We start from the raw sequence: 12,150 nt of genomic DNA, 5'->3' as shown, positions 1-12,150 counted from the left end.
AGGGCTCGTGGATTATCACCTGTGTTCCACCTTTCTTTCCTAAACTTGGCCCGGTAGTATTCTTGATCACAACCTAGTCGCTCTAAAATCGCTCTTTTTACGTCCTCATAGGCTGTTGTTCCAGCTGGGTTGGCGGCCTGATAGGCGGCTTGCAGTTCTCCCGCTAGGAGAGGCGCAATGTACTGACTCCACCTTTCCTGGGGCCAGGCGGCTGTAGTCACTACCCTTTCAAAGTTAACGAAAAAGTAATCAGGGTCATCTCCTTCTTGAAATTTTTGTAAGACTGACCCAGGGACATTTGGACGGACTCTCGCACTGACGATAGCATCGGTCAGTCTAAGTATTGCGGTGTCTTGTACTTGTTGATTGGAGGTGAGTATGACAGCTTGATCCCGTAGGGCCCCATGTAACACTTCTCTATCCTTTTGGGCGGCTTGGGCCTGTTCCTCCAGTGCCAATTGGAGATGTCTCTGTCCCTCAGCCAACTGGTTGATAATACTTTCCACCGTAAGAGGCACGGGCTGTGTCATGTCGACACTCTAAAATCCCACTTCTGACACCAAAACTGTGGTAGTCGGGGTTCCTAACGTCCAGTGGACCAAGCCAAAGAAACTCTCTGAGGGTAACAGGTGAAGGTATCGGACTCTTTTATTCTCTTTATGCCAGTCAATGGAGATAAGCGTAGAGCAATTTAAACGAAATAGCCTCAAAATAACAAACAGTTTCCTTCACTGTCTCTGGGTTCTTCCTTGCGTTTTCGTGTCTGTGATTTTCCTGGGTGGTGTCTTGCTTCTTGGTGTTCGGGAGGAGGGAGTAGGGAGGAAAAACAACAAAAGGAACCAGGTTTTAGTCAGGGCTCTTGATGCAGATATATGATTGTGCTACCACCACCTTCGACTCGGGCGTGAGGGTAGGGAAGTGAGGGAGTTAGGTCTGGTCTCACCCGTTTTATAGTGCCTGCCCCCTCCCCTTATTACCTCAACCGACCCCACCCGAAAGGTCCCCTAAGAGTCACTCGCCTTGAGCCACGGCCCGTTACACGGACCGCGGCGCTGGGACCCGGGGCGTCTTCTCCTCTCCTCTGCCCACCGGGTTTGTCCGCAGTGTATACCCCTCTCCTGGGCTCGTCGTCTCTCTTCTCGCCTTCCGCCTCGGCTGCTTCTTCCCGTCGTCGCTTGCCTTTGTCCTCGTTCTCTCCGTCGTCCTCGCGCCTTCTCTCCCTCTTCTCTCCGGTCTCGTTCTCCTCTCTTCATTCCCCCTCTCGCGTCTGCCTCTGTGCCTTTTCTTCTGTTTCCGGGTCCGCCCCTAAGGTCGAGTCAGAGACTAGACCGCGTCCTGCTTCCGGAGCGGCATGCAGCGGCTCCGACCAGCCCCACTTCCGGTACGCTCCGTCTTCTTCCTCACAATCAGGTCCAGCCTGAGGAGTCAGCACCAGTCCAGCTTGAAGCCAAGGTGAAGGGAACCAGCACAGGCATTGCTGGCAACTAGGACCTCAGTGAAGATAGAAGGCCAGAACAACTGGGATGTGAAGTGTGTACCCCTGCCACTGTCTTGGGCGAAAGACGGGGTCACAAATCAGAAAGGAGAAGCCGTGGATCAAGTTTTTGATGCCCAGCTGAGAGAGTCACAGACCGACAAGGACGGCAAGGAGGCTTTTGCTTGAGGTAACTCCCTTTGAAACAAGGGTTGCTTCAGGTACTTCAGCATCACGCCCCTGAATGCTGGCTGTAAAGTCTGCACCTTTGTTTGTTGATCAAGAGATACCTGGGCACACTGGATACAATCTGTGGCCCCAACGAAAGAGCAGTGTGCCAGAGGAGCAATACAGGAGTTAGGGAAGGACTTGTGTTCAGGGTACAGGTGCTGTGCCTTTGGTGCCTGTTAGATTAAAGTGAAGAAAACTGGTGCACTGCCTGAGACTCTGGACAGGATCGTTGAAAGACTTTTTCTTCTCAAACTGGGCTGTGATTCCTGAGTTGCGAGTTGTGTAGCTCCACCGTGGGAACAACAAGAGCCTGCCTGTGAGGCTGAAACGGATACAGGGAGAAGACTCCCCTCTGGCTGGTTGTACAGCGGCTTCAATTTCCCAAGGACTTCTTTTTGTTAGTAATGTACCCCTTTAGTCGTCCCATTTTTGAGGAGGAGCAGCCCTTTGCGGCTCCTCGTCCTAATTCCTATGGCCCTGTGTGGTCCTTCTGGTCCCCTGGAGCCAGGATTGTTTTTGTAATAATATGTCTGACTGCTTTAATATTTGCACTAGGAATAATGTTTATTCTGCAAAAGAAAAGTTCATCTGAGCAGTTGACAAATGTTACTTTGCCCTTTCCTTGACTATAATGATTGATACTCTAGCCCTCATAAAAGGAACACTGGAAAAGTCTATTGAAAATGTTTTTTACATAGAATTGGACTAGATCGTTCTAGGATTTGCTTTTTGCTTAGGGTTGAAAAATATTGATGGTTCTGTTTGTAATAATAGTCATTACTCTCTCCTGCTATCTGTATGTTAATTATGACCCAATGCTCTGTTCCTTTTGTGCTTCGGTCTATACCTTATATATGACCACTTAACAATATTTAGAATGAGAAATGCCCACCTAGCAATGGATTAGGATATTGATGAATTTATGAGAATAAATGTGCAAAATATTTTCTATGTTCCTTCTAGATCATAGGAATGTCTTTAGCTCATGGTAAAAGGACCGTCTGTTAAAGATTGCAGGAATTGCTGTTAGCATGAGCTAAAAGCCATTTTGTTCCTGGCAGCCATTTTAGTTAGCCATGTGCTTTCTCCCTCTTCCAGAGCCTTGCACATGCTCAGAAAGACCTGTAGCTGCCAGAATGCACCTGCTCCTAGTATAGAACTGTCAGGCTGTTCTAACTGATGTCAGCAACTCATTACTCCTCCTACTTGTTGACTGTGCATTTTCTGTATGACCATCTATGTGTGTAACTCTTTTCATGTGTACTTATACTGCCTCCTTTTGAGCCCCTGTGTGGGTATAAAAGGCCCCTGTTCTCTGTACTCCTTATAATGCCTCCTACAGTGGCCTGAGGGTACTGTGTGATGCAATCTCCCTCATGTGAGGTTAATAAATATGTTTTCTTGATATTACAGCTTCCGTGCCAATCTCTTCTTTGTTGGTTTAAAGGACCAAGTGTATCAGTGAACCCCTTAGAAGGTTATTATTTCTTCACCTGGAGGCAGCAGCAGGTGAGAGGTCTCAGGCAGCAGTCCCTGGAGGCAGCAGCAGGTAAGGGGTCTCAGGCAACAGGCTCTGTGAGCAGTGGCAATGTGGGGCTCTCTCCCACACATATATAGGCCCCTGGTGTCGTTTCTGTGGTTCTAAGCTGCTGCAATTGGTGTTCCAGGTCACCCTTTTTCAAATGCATCCAATGACCGGTGCCGCGGTGGCGGAGCACGCCTACCACGATGTTCAAAATTGCATCATGCTACCGTGATAGCGGATCCCATTGGCTGTAAGGGCATGGTCCATGGCAGTGGCACACCGCAGGGACCAGGCGGGTGCTATCGCGGTGGTGCATCTTTCAATTGCATCCAATGACCGGCCCCGCGGTCGTGGAGCACGCCTACCATGATTTTCAAAATTGCATCATGCTACCGCGATAGTGGATCCCATTAGCTGTAAGGGCATGGTCCATGGCGGTGATACACCGCAGGGGCCAGGCGGGTGCTACCTCGGTGGTGCATCTTTCAATTGCATCCAATGACCGGCTCAGCAGTGGTGGAGCATGCTTACCGCGATTTTCAAAATTGCATCATTCTACCGCGATAGCGGATCCCATTGGCTGTAAGGGCATGGTCCATGGCGGTGACACACCGCATGGGTCTGGTGGTAGCTACCGCGAGTTGGGTGCCATACAGTGACATGGATGACCGTGATTTGGGTGGCGGAGCATGCCAACTGCCATTTGGCAATACATATATATCAGTGACTATCGCAATTGTGTCCCTGGCATTGGTGGTGACACAACGCAGGGGCCAGGCAGTAGCTACCACGAGTTGGGTGCTATACAGTGACATGGGTGACCGGGATTTGGGTGGCAGAGCATGCCAACCACCATTTGCCAATACATATATATCAGTGACTACCGTGATTGTGTCCCTGGCATTGGTGGTGACACACCGCAGGGGCCAGACGTTAGCTACCGTGAGTTGGATGCCATACAGTGACATGGGTGACCGGGATTTGGGTGACGGGTGACTGTGACAGTACCAATGGACACATCATGCTGTGTCAATGGCCATCTGTCAGTCATCCACAGTGCTCAGTGTCCCCATGGTTGATGGCATGTCACAGTGCACACAATGCCAATGTGCCATGTACCCCACTGCTGAGCACACATGCCATGTTTGTGTATGTGATTTCTTAGATTGGCATGTACTCCCACACATGTCAATTGTGATATTGATGTGCCTGTACACAGGACATTGTTGTTATGGACTCCCCAATGTGTGCACATGTTAAGGTATAAAAGTGCAGGGAATATCACTGTGATGTATTACAAGTTGAAGATTGTCCATATGTGCCTGTTCGCTTATGTTTGACTATGCACACACTCATCATGTACGCTCAGCCTGTGGTCATTGTGTTGTTTATGTGTGCCAGGTTTGACTAACGCCTCAAGGTGTGTCAGGTGCAGCAGCTAGGTGTGAGACAGTGGTGTTGCATTTTTACACCAATGCTGGATGATATACTCCCAGGCGTGCCCATGGTGAACGTGACCATACCCATATGTGCATTCTCATATGGCGAGTATGATTTGGATGTACTTGCTGGGTGTCAGTTGGCAGGTGTATGATCAGTGTAGCTGAAGGAGTCCCTACATGTCAGCTGGTCTGTAACACAATTTAGATGAAAGTCATTGTTGGCATTGTGTCCGGCAAAACGTGAGATGCTGTGCCATCTCATGATGTATTGCATTGACATGTGTCCACTTTCATCTCAACTAGGAGGAGACCAAATCTGCATCGTCCCTTTACGGTGCTGGCAGACATGGAGAATCATCGAGGAAATCCATCTGGATAGAGCCACCCTACAGACCCTTTGTGCTCAGTTGGAGCCCCACCTGCAGCCTCGCCGAACATATCCAACAGCTTTCACCTCCACGTCTAAGGTGATGGCGGCCCTGCATTTTTTTGCCACTGGAATGTTCCAGCACACGGTGTCCAGCGCAGGTGGGATGCCGCAACCCATGTTCAGTATGGTGCTATGGGATGTCCTGTCCGCCATGATGAGATACAAGGACACCTATATCCATTTCCCCAGGGGGCAGGAATTGGCTTTATCCCCTTGGACACATCCCCCATCTGGTTGGTGCCATTGAATGCACCCATGTTGGGCTTGTACCACCACAGGCACGTGAGCACATCTACCGGAATCAGAAACATTTCCACTCCATGAATGTGCAGGTGCTGTGCCAGGCAGACATGATCATCTCGCACGTGTGTGCCAAATTTCCAGGCTCGGCCCATGACTCCTGCATCCTGTGTAACAGCATTGTACCCCAGCTGATGGCTAATCTGCTTCCCGAGTGTGCATGTATTGTGGGTGAGTATGCCTAGTCAAATAGCGTGCTGTGTGTGTGACATGCTGTCCTCTAACCCAGCCACAGTGCAATGTGTATCTGTGTTGGTCACACATAGGTGACTGCATATCCCAACTGTCCTTGGTTGCTGAGCCCACTGCGGAATCCCAGGACAGCAGCTGATGTCCGCTACAATGATGCCCATGGGAGGACATGTTGTGTGGTGGAGCACACCTTTGGTCTGCTGAAGTCACGTTTCCGCTGCCTGGACAAAACCGGAGGTGCACTGATGTACTTGCCCGGGAAGGTGTGTCAGATTGTAGTGGCATGCTGCATGCTCCACAACCTAGCCATTCGCAAGGAGATCCCCCTGCTCCTGGATGCTGATGAGCAGCAAAGGCCCCTGCCTGCAAACCAACCCGTGTCCAGTGATGAGGACAGTGGAGAGGAGGAAGGTGTTGACCTGCGTCAACAGCTCATCACCCGCTACTTCACTTGAAGGTGAGTGACAATGTACAACGGATCCATTATCTGATGATGTTGCTGTTGTTGTGAAGGTGTATGTGGGCTTTGTGACTGCAGCCGGTTGTTGACTCTGTGGTGGCTGATAATGTTTCTGGAACAGGGCAGTTTGTACTTCGACAGGATGTGTGTGTTGGATTATCTTGATGGTAGGTGTTGTGTGATGTCTGTGATGCCACAACAAGACTAGTGAATGTTGTTCTGGTGTGTTTTCCTAGGTGCCTTCAACCTCTCCTTGCCTACATACATTCCATACTCCTGGTACATTGTAATCATGTTGAAGACAGTACATCCTGCAATAAAGACGGAGCAGACACAACAACATGTGTGTAAGGATTTTTTATTTACAATGGTGACATGTGAGGGGGTGAACATTTGCATTGAGGTGATTAGTGGAGCAGTGAGTTATCAGTTATGGTAGATGAGATAATCGAGTTGCCACCACATTGGTGTGGTGACCCAATCCAACAGACAGATGCCATTCACAAGGCAGTGTGGGGAAGGACAGTCTAAAAAGTCAATGCAGTGGTGAAGAGGGTTGCCATGAGGGCTGGCTCCGTGACTGGCGTTTGGCATGTGCTTTGCCTCCAGATACTCCCAGGATTTTCTTAGGATGGCCCCTTTGTCACTTGGCAGGGGGGGCACCTGCTGCAGGGCCAGTGGGGTCTGAGGACTCACCCCTCTCTGTGGCCGCAGGGGAGGATGGTGAACAGTCATCCTGCGTCCCACCAGAGGGAGGTGGAGGTGGTGGTTGTGGCGCAGGCCTGTCCCTCAGTGCCGCCACTTGCTGGCCCAAGAGGTCCACAATTTATCCCATGCGGGTGTCGATGGATCTCATCAGCAGGATGAGCTCGCGGAACAGTTCGTCCACCCGGCCGGTTCGTCCCTGGGCCCTTTCATATGCCCCAAGGACTCTGGTGATGTGGTCCAGGGATTGGGTCCCAGCCTCGTGTTGTCTGTGGGTGACCCTGCCCCTCCCACCTTCCCTGCTGCCACGGACCTGTTGCCTCACCACTGTAGGCACCCGCATCCTCTCCCTGCCCTTCTCAGTCGGTGGTATGGGGTTGTCATCCTCTGAGACAGGGAGGGTGTTGCAGGCAGCACTGGTGGTAGTGATGTGGTGGTGGCAGTGGATGCACAGGCCGTAACAGCAGGGCTCTGCAGTGACATTGTTATTGCAGCGGATGTGGTGGGGGGACGATGGGGTCCTGGGACCTGTTGCACCCTGGCACACCAGATGGGCCGGCTTCGAGCTATTTGTCCAGAGAATCCCGGGAGTCAACATCCGAGAGTCCATGTACCGGGGGAGGGGACTGGCTGTGCAGGTTGCTAGTGTTGTCCTCTGCAGTGAGTTCTTGGTCACCTGTGGGACAGATAGTAGATGGTCATTGTAGTGCACACCGAAAGCTTTGCGTTAGCTGTATGTCATTCACTGTTTGTACACCACACAGTTGACTAATCATCACATTTTATTGTATGTGCACTACTGTGCCTCGTGACATGGTGCTGTTGTACATGCATTACTTGTCCATGCTGTGAGTTGTCAATACCTACCATGCGCAACGTGCATGATTTCGGAGTACAGGGACATGTTGCCATATAGGGACTAGCGCAGGAAAAAAATTCTGTGAGGGCTCTTTTTTTCTCACTCTCCCCTATCAGACATTACATCTGTATAAATCAACAGCAAGAGAGGGAGGGAAGCTATAGGAGCCACTCTTGAACCCCCTGGATTATATAGGTCAAACAACAAAAGAGTGAATCCTGGATCCCAAAAAAAGATTTAGCATGAAAGAAGGGGGCGGGGGGGGGTCGAGTCTCTGTGTTACTTAGGTGGAGAAATTGTTCGTCAGCCTCAAAGCACGAGCGCTACCGCATCTATTTTGCACCTCTGCTAAAATCAGCCTTTTCTTCGTCTCTGTTCCTCGAGCACTCGAGTGCACAAGCCTACGAGACCCCCACCGAAATGAGCAGAAGGCGCTAGCGTATCCTTACTCCCTTCGGTTGTTGCTGGTGGGCATCTTTCCCCTGCGCTGTGCAGCTCCTCCGCCCGAATCCTCTCTTGGTTTCAGTAAGTTTACAGAGCTCCGGGTTGCTGGGCTCTGAGATGCCGCCATTTTACTTCGAATCACACTCTGACTCCTGAGACGCGGTACCGATTTCTCACTCTCCTTCGAGAACCGGAGGTCGACTTGGTGGTCACCTCGCTGGCAGTGGTTCTTCCGCTGCCCAGATCTTCTTTTGCTGGGTCTCTTCGCTCAGTTACTCATGAGGGATCAGTGATCTCTTCTCCGATCCGACGGAGCGACAAAATCAGGCAGCCATTAGCTCTGTCGTCCAAGCCACACCCCCCAGACTACGGATTTCAGAATATTCCAGCTAGCTTTTCTGGCAAAACAAGGCTCATATTGGATATCAATCAATCAATCAATCAAGTAACTTGTAAAGCGCACTACATACCCGGGCGGGTTTCAAGGCGCTGGGGGTGTGGGGGGGAAGCTGTTAGTGGTCGAAGAGCCAGGTCATGAGTTGTCTCCTGAAGATCAGCAGGTCTTCGGTTTGGCGTAGGTGGAGGGGGAGGGTGTTCCAGGTCTTGGCGGCGCGTTGGGAGAAGGATCTGCCTCCGGAAGTAGTTCTCCGGATGCGTGGGACCGTGGCCAGGGCGCGGTCAGCGGAGCGGAGTTTTCTGTTGGGTACGTAGAAGGAGAGTCGGCTGTTGAGATAGGCTGGGCCGGTTTTGTGGAGTGCCTTGTGTGCATGGATCAGGAGCTTGAAGGAGATTCTTTTGTCGACGTGGAGCCAGTGCAGGTTCTTCAGGTGGGGGGTGATGTGGTCGCGGCGCGGGACATCGAGGATCAGGCGTGCAGAGGCATTCTGGATTCTCTGTAGTCTGCTGATGAGCTTGGACGAGGATCCGGCATAGAGGGCGTTTCCGTAGTCGAGCCTGCTGCTGACCAGGGCCTGGGTGACTGTTTTCCTCGTGTTTGTCGGGATCCATCTGAAGATCTTGCGGAGCATGCGGAGGGTGTTGAAACAGGTGGAGGAGACTGCGTTGACTTGTTTGGTCATGGAGAGTTTCGAGTCGAGGATGACTCCCAGGATGCGTGCGTGGTCGGTGGGGGCCGGGGGGGACCCCAGTGATGTGGGCCACCAAGAGTCGTCCCAAGCGGAGGGGTTGGACCCGAGGATGAGGATTTCCATTTTGTCTGTGTTCAGTTTGAGGCGGCTGTCTTCCATCCAGTCAGCGACGGCCTTCATTCCCTGGTGGAGGTTGGATTTGGCGGTGAGGAGGTCCTTGGTGAGGGAGAGGATCAGCTGAGTGTCGTCGGCGTAGGAGATTATGTTGAGGTCGTGTTGTCGGGCGATGCGTGCTAGTGGTGCCATGTAGACGTTGAACAGCGTCGGGCTGAGGGAGGATCCGTGTGGGACACCGCAGATGATCTTGGAGACCTCGGAGCGGAACGGGGGGAGGTGGACTCTATGAGTTCTGCCGAAGAGGAAGGAGGTGGTCCAGTCCAGGGCCTTGTTTCGGATCCCTGCGTCGTGGAGGCACGTGCGTAGTGTGCGGTGGCAGACGGTGTCGAAGGCGGCGGAGAGGTCTAGGAGGATGAGGGCCGCCATCTCGCCGTTGTCAAGCAGGATCCTGATGTTGTCTGCGGCGGCGATGAGGGCGGTCTCGGTGCTGTGGTTGCTGCGGAATCCTGATTGTGATGGGTCTAGGATGTTGTTGTCTTCAAGGTGTCGCGTGAGCTGGGTGTTTACTATCTTCTCGATGACTTTAGCTGGGAACGGGAGCAAGGAGATGGGCCGGAAGTTCTTGAGGTCGCTCGGGTCTGCCTTGGGTTTCTTCAGTAGGGCGTTGATCTCTGCGTGCTTCCAGTTCTCAGGAAAGGTGGCGGTCTCGAAGGAGAGGTTGATGATTTTGTGCAGATGGGGTGCGATGGACTTGCTGGCTTTGTTGAAGATGTGGTGTGGTAGGGGGTCAGATGGGGAACCGGAGTGGATTGATCCCATGGTCTTGATTGTGTCCTCGAAGCTCACGTTAGCCCAGGTTGTCAGGGTGTTGTGGGCGGTGGGGTGCGGTGGGTTTGGTGCGGTGTGGTCGGCAGGGGTCGTCCGGGGTCTGAAGCTGTCATGGATGTCGGTGATTTTCCGGTGAAAGAAGGTGGCGAGTGAGTTGCACAGGGCTTGTGATGGTGGGATGTCGTTGGCGTTGGAGCTGGGGTTGGAGAGTTCCTTCACGATGGTGAAGAGCTCCTTGCTGTTGTGTGCATTGTTGTCAAGGCGGTCTGTGAAGGCGGTCTTTTTGGCGGTCCTGATGAGGTGGTGATGGTTGCGGATGGCGTCTTTGTAGGCAGTGTGGCTTTCTGGCGTCTTGTTGCTGTTCCGTGTGTTTTCCAGTTTCCGGCAGGTGCGTTTGGAGTCGAGGAGTTCCGGGATGAACCAGCTGACTCTTCTGCTGGTGTCTCTGTTGGTGGGGTTTTTTAGCGGCGCAATGGTGTTGGCGCAATCGTTCATCCAGCGTTCGAGGGAGAGTGCACCATCATCCGGGTTGGTGGGGTTCGTCGGAGGGTTGAGTGCGAGGCTTGTCTGTAGTTGTTCTTCAGTGATTTTTCCCCAGCGGCGGCGGGGGGTCTGTAGGGTGCGGTGGTGTGTGAGTGGTTTTCGGAAGGAGAAATGGATGCAGTGGTGGTCAGTCCAGGTGAGTTCGGAGGCGTGGCTGAAGGTGACGTGGGGGCTTGATGAGAAGATTGCGTCAAGTGTGTGGCCGGCGATGTGGGTCGGCGTTGTGACGAGCTGTTTGAGTCCGAGGTTGGTGAGATTGTCGATCAGGGTGGAGGAGTTGCTATCGTTGTTGTTCTCCAGGTGATAGTTCAGGTCTCCGAGGAGGATGTAGTCGGTGGAGGTCAGCGCATGCGTGCTGATGAGGTCGGCGATGGAGTCGCAGACTTGAGGCCAGGGTCCTGGTGGTCCGTAGACGAGGGTGCCTCTTAGGGTGGTCTTGGGGTCTGTGTGGATCTGGAAGTGCATGTGTTCGGCGGTGCTGAGGATGTCGTTGGTGTTTGTAGAGATCTTGATGGTGTTTTTGTGGACGATGGCGATACCTCCTCCGGCTCTGTTTGCGCGGTCTCTGCGGGTGATCTTGTACCCGTCTGGGATGGCAATGGCGATGTTTGGCGCGGAGGCTTCATTCATCCAGGTTTCGGTCAGGCGACGTCCGGTGATGTGGTGTCGAGTAGGTCCCAGAGTTCGACGGCGTGTTTGTGTGCGGAGCGGGTGTTGATCAGGATGCATCTGAGCTGGTTGGCTTCCGTTGTGGTGGGTGTCTTGGAGCTTTTGTGGCAGGAGAAGTTGCAGTTCCGGCAGGAGAAGGGGCCGTGGGTGCATCTCGGGGCGACCTTGCAGCAGGTGTGGGTCCTTCCTGGGTTGAGAGCGATGAGGGTCTTGGCGTCGTAGCGGAGGTGGTCGGCCTGGCAGGTGCGAGGGCCAGGGGTTCTGGCGCTGGGCGCGGTCCAGGCGCGGACGGGCGCAGACGGGCTTGCCTTAGGCGCGTCCGCTGCACGGCCGCGCAGCTGCCGCCATATATGGGGAGGTGGGGAGGGAGGAGCAGCTCTGAGGCAGGAGGCGAGGGATGGGTGTGGCGAATGGGCGCGGAGGGGGCGGGGCCGCAGGGGAGGCAGCGGCGGGGACGGAGGACGGGAGACCGGCGCGGGGCACCGAGGAGCGAAAGGAGAACAAAAGCAAGGGGCACAGAGCAGGTGGCGATCCGATTATACAATGCAGAAATACGGGGGCACAAGCAGAGCGGTGATCAGGTTACACAATACAGAATACAGGGGCAGAAGCAGAAGCAGAGCGGCGAGCGGGATACAGAAAGCAAAGTACAAGGGGCACAAAGCGGAGCGGCGAGCGGGGGGCAGGGGGCACAGAGCAAAGCGGCGATCAGGGTATAAAATACAGGGGGCGCACAGCAGAGCGGCGAGCGGGGGCAGGGGGCACGGACAGATTCAGTAACAGAGCAACGGCAGCAAAAGGAAACAGAGCAAAACGAACAGTGAACAACGAACCTAAGGGCCA

General features: G+C 53.2%; 1 long non-coding RNA gene across 1 annotated transcript in view; it reads right to left on the bottom strand.

Moving 5' to 3' along the window:
• Nucleotides 1-6,443: 6,443 nt before the first annotated feature.
• LOC146861676 (uncharacterized) overlaps nucleotides 6,444-12,150 on the bottom strand; it is a 53,242-nt gene continuing 47,535 nt past the window's right edge. Inside the window, exon 4 of the long non-coding RNA XR_014979298.1 lies at nucleotides 6,444-7,435. This is a non-coding gene — a long non-coding RNA (uncharacterized LOC146861676). The remainder of the gene's footprint in view (nucleotides 7,436-12,150) is intronic.

This window comes from Triturus cristatus, chromosome 3_1 (assembly GCF_964204655.1).
Source record: "Triturus cristatus chromosome 3_1, aTriCri1.1, whole genome shotgun sequence".
Taxonomy (NCBI): domain Eukaryota; kingdom Metazoa; phylum Chordata; class Amphibia; order Caudata; family Salamandridae; genus Triturus; species Triturus cristatus.
This window is presented reverse-complemented; position numbering and strand designations above follow the sequence as displayed.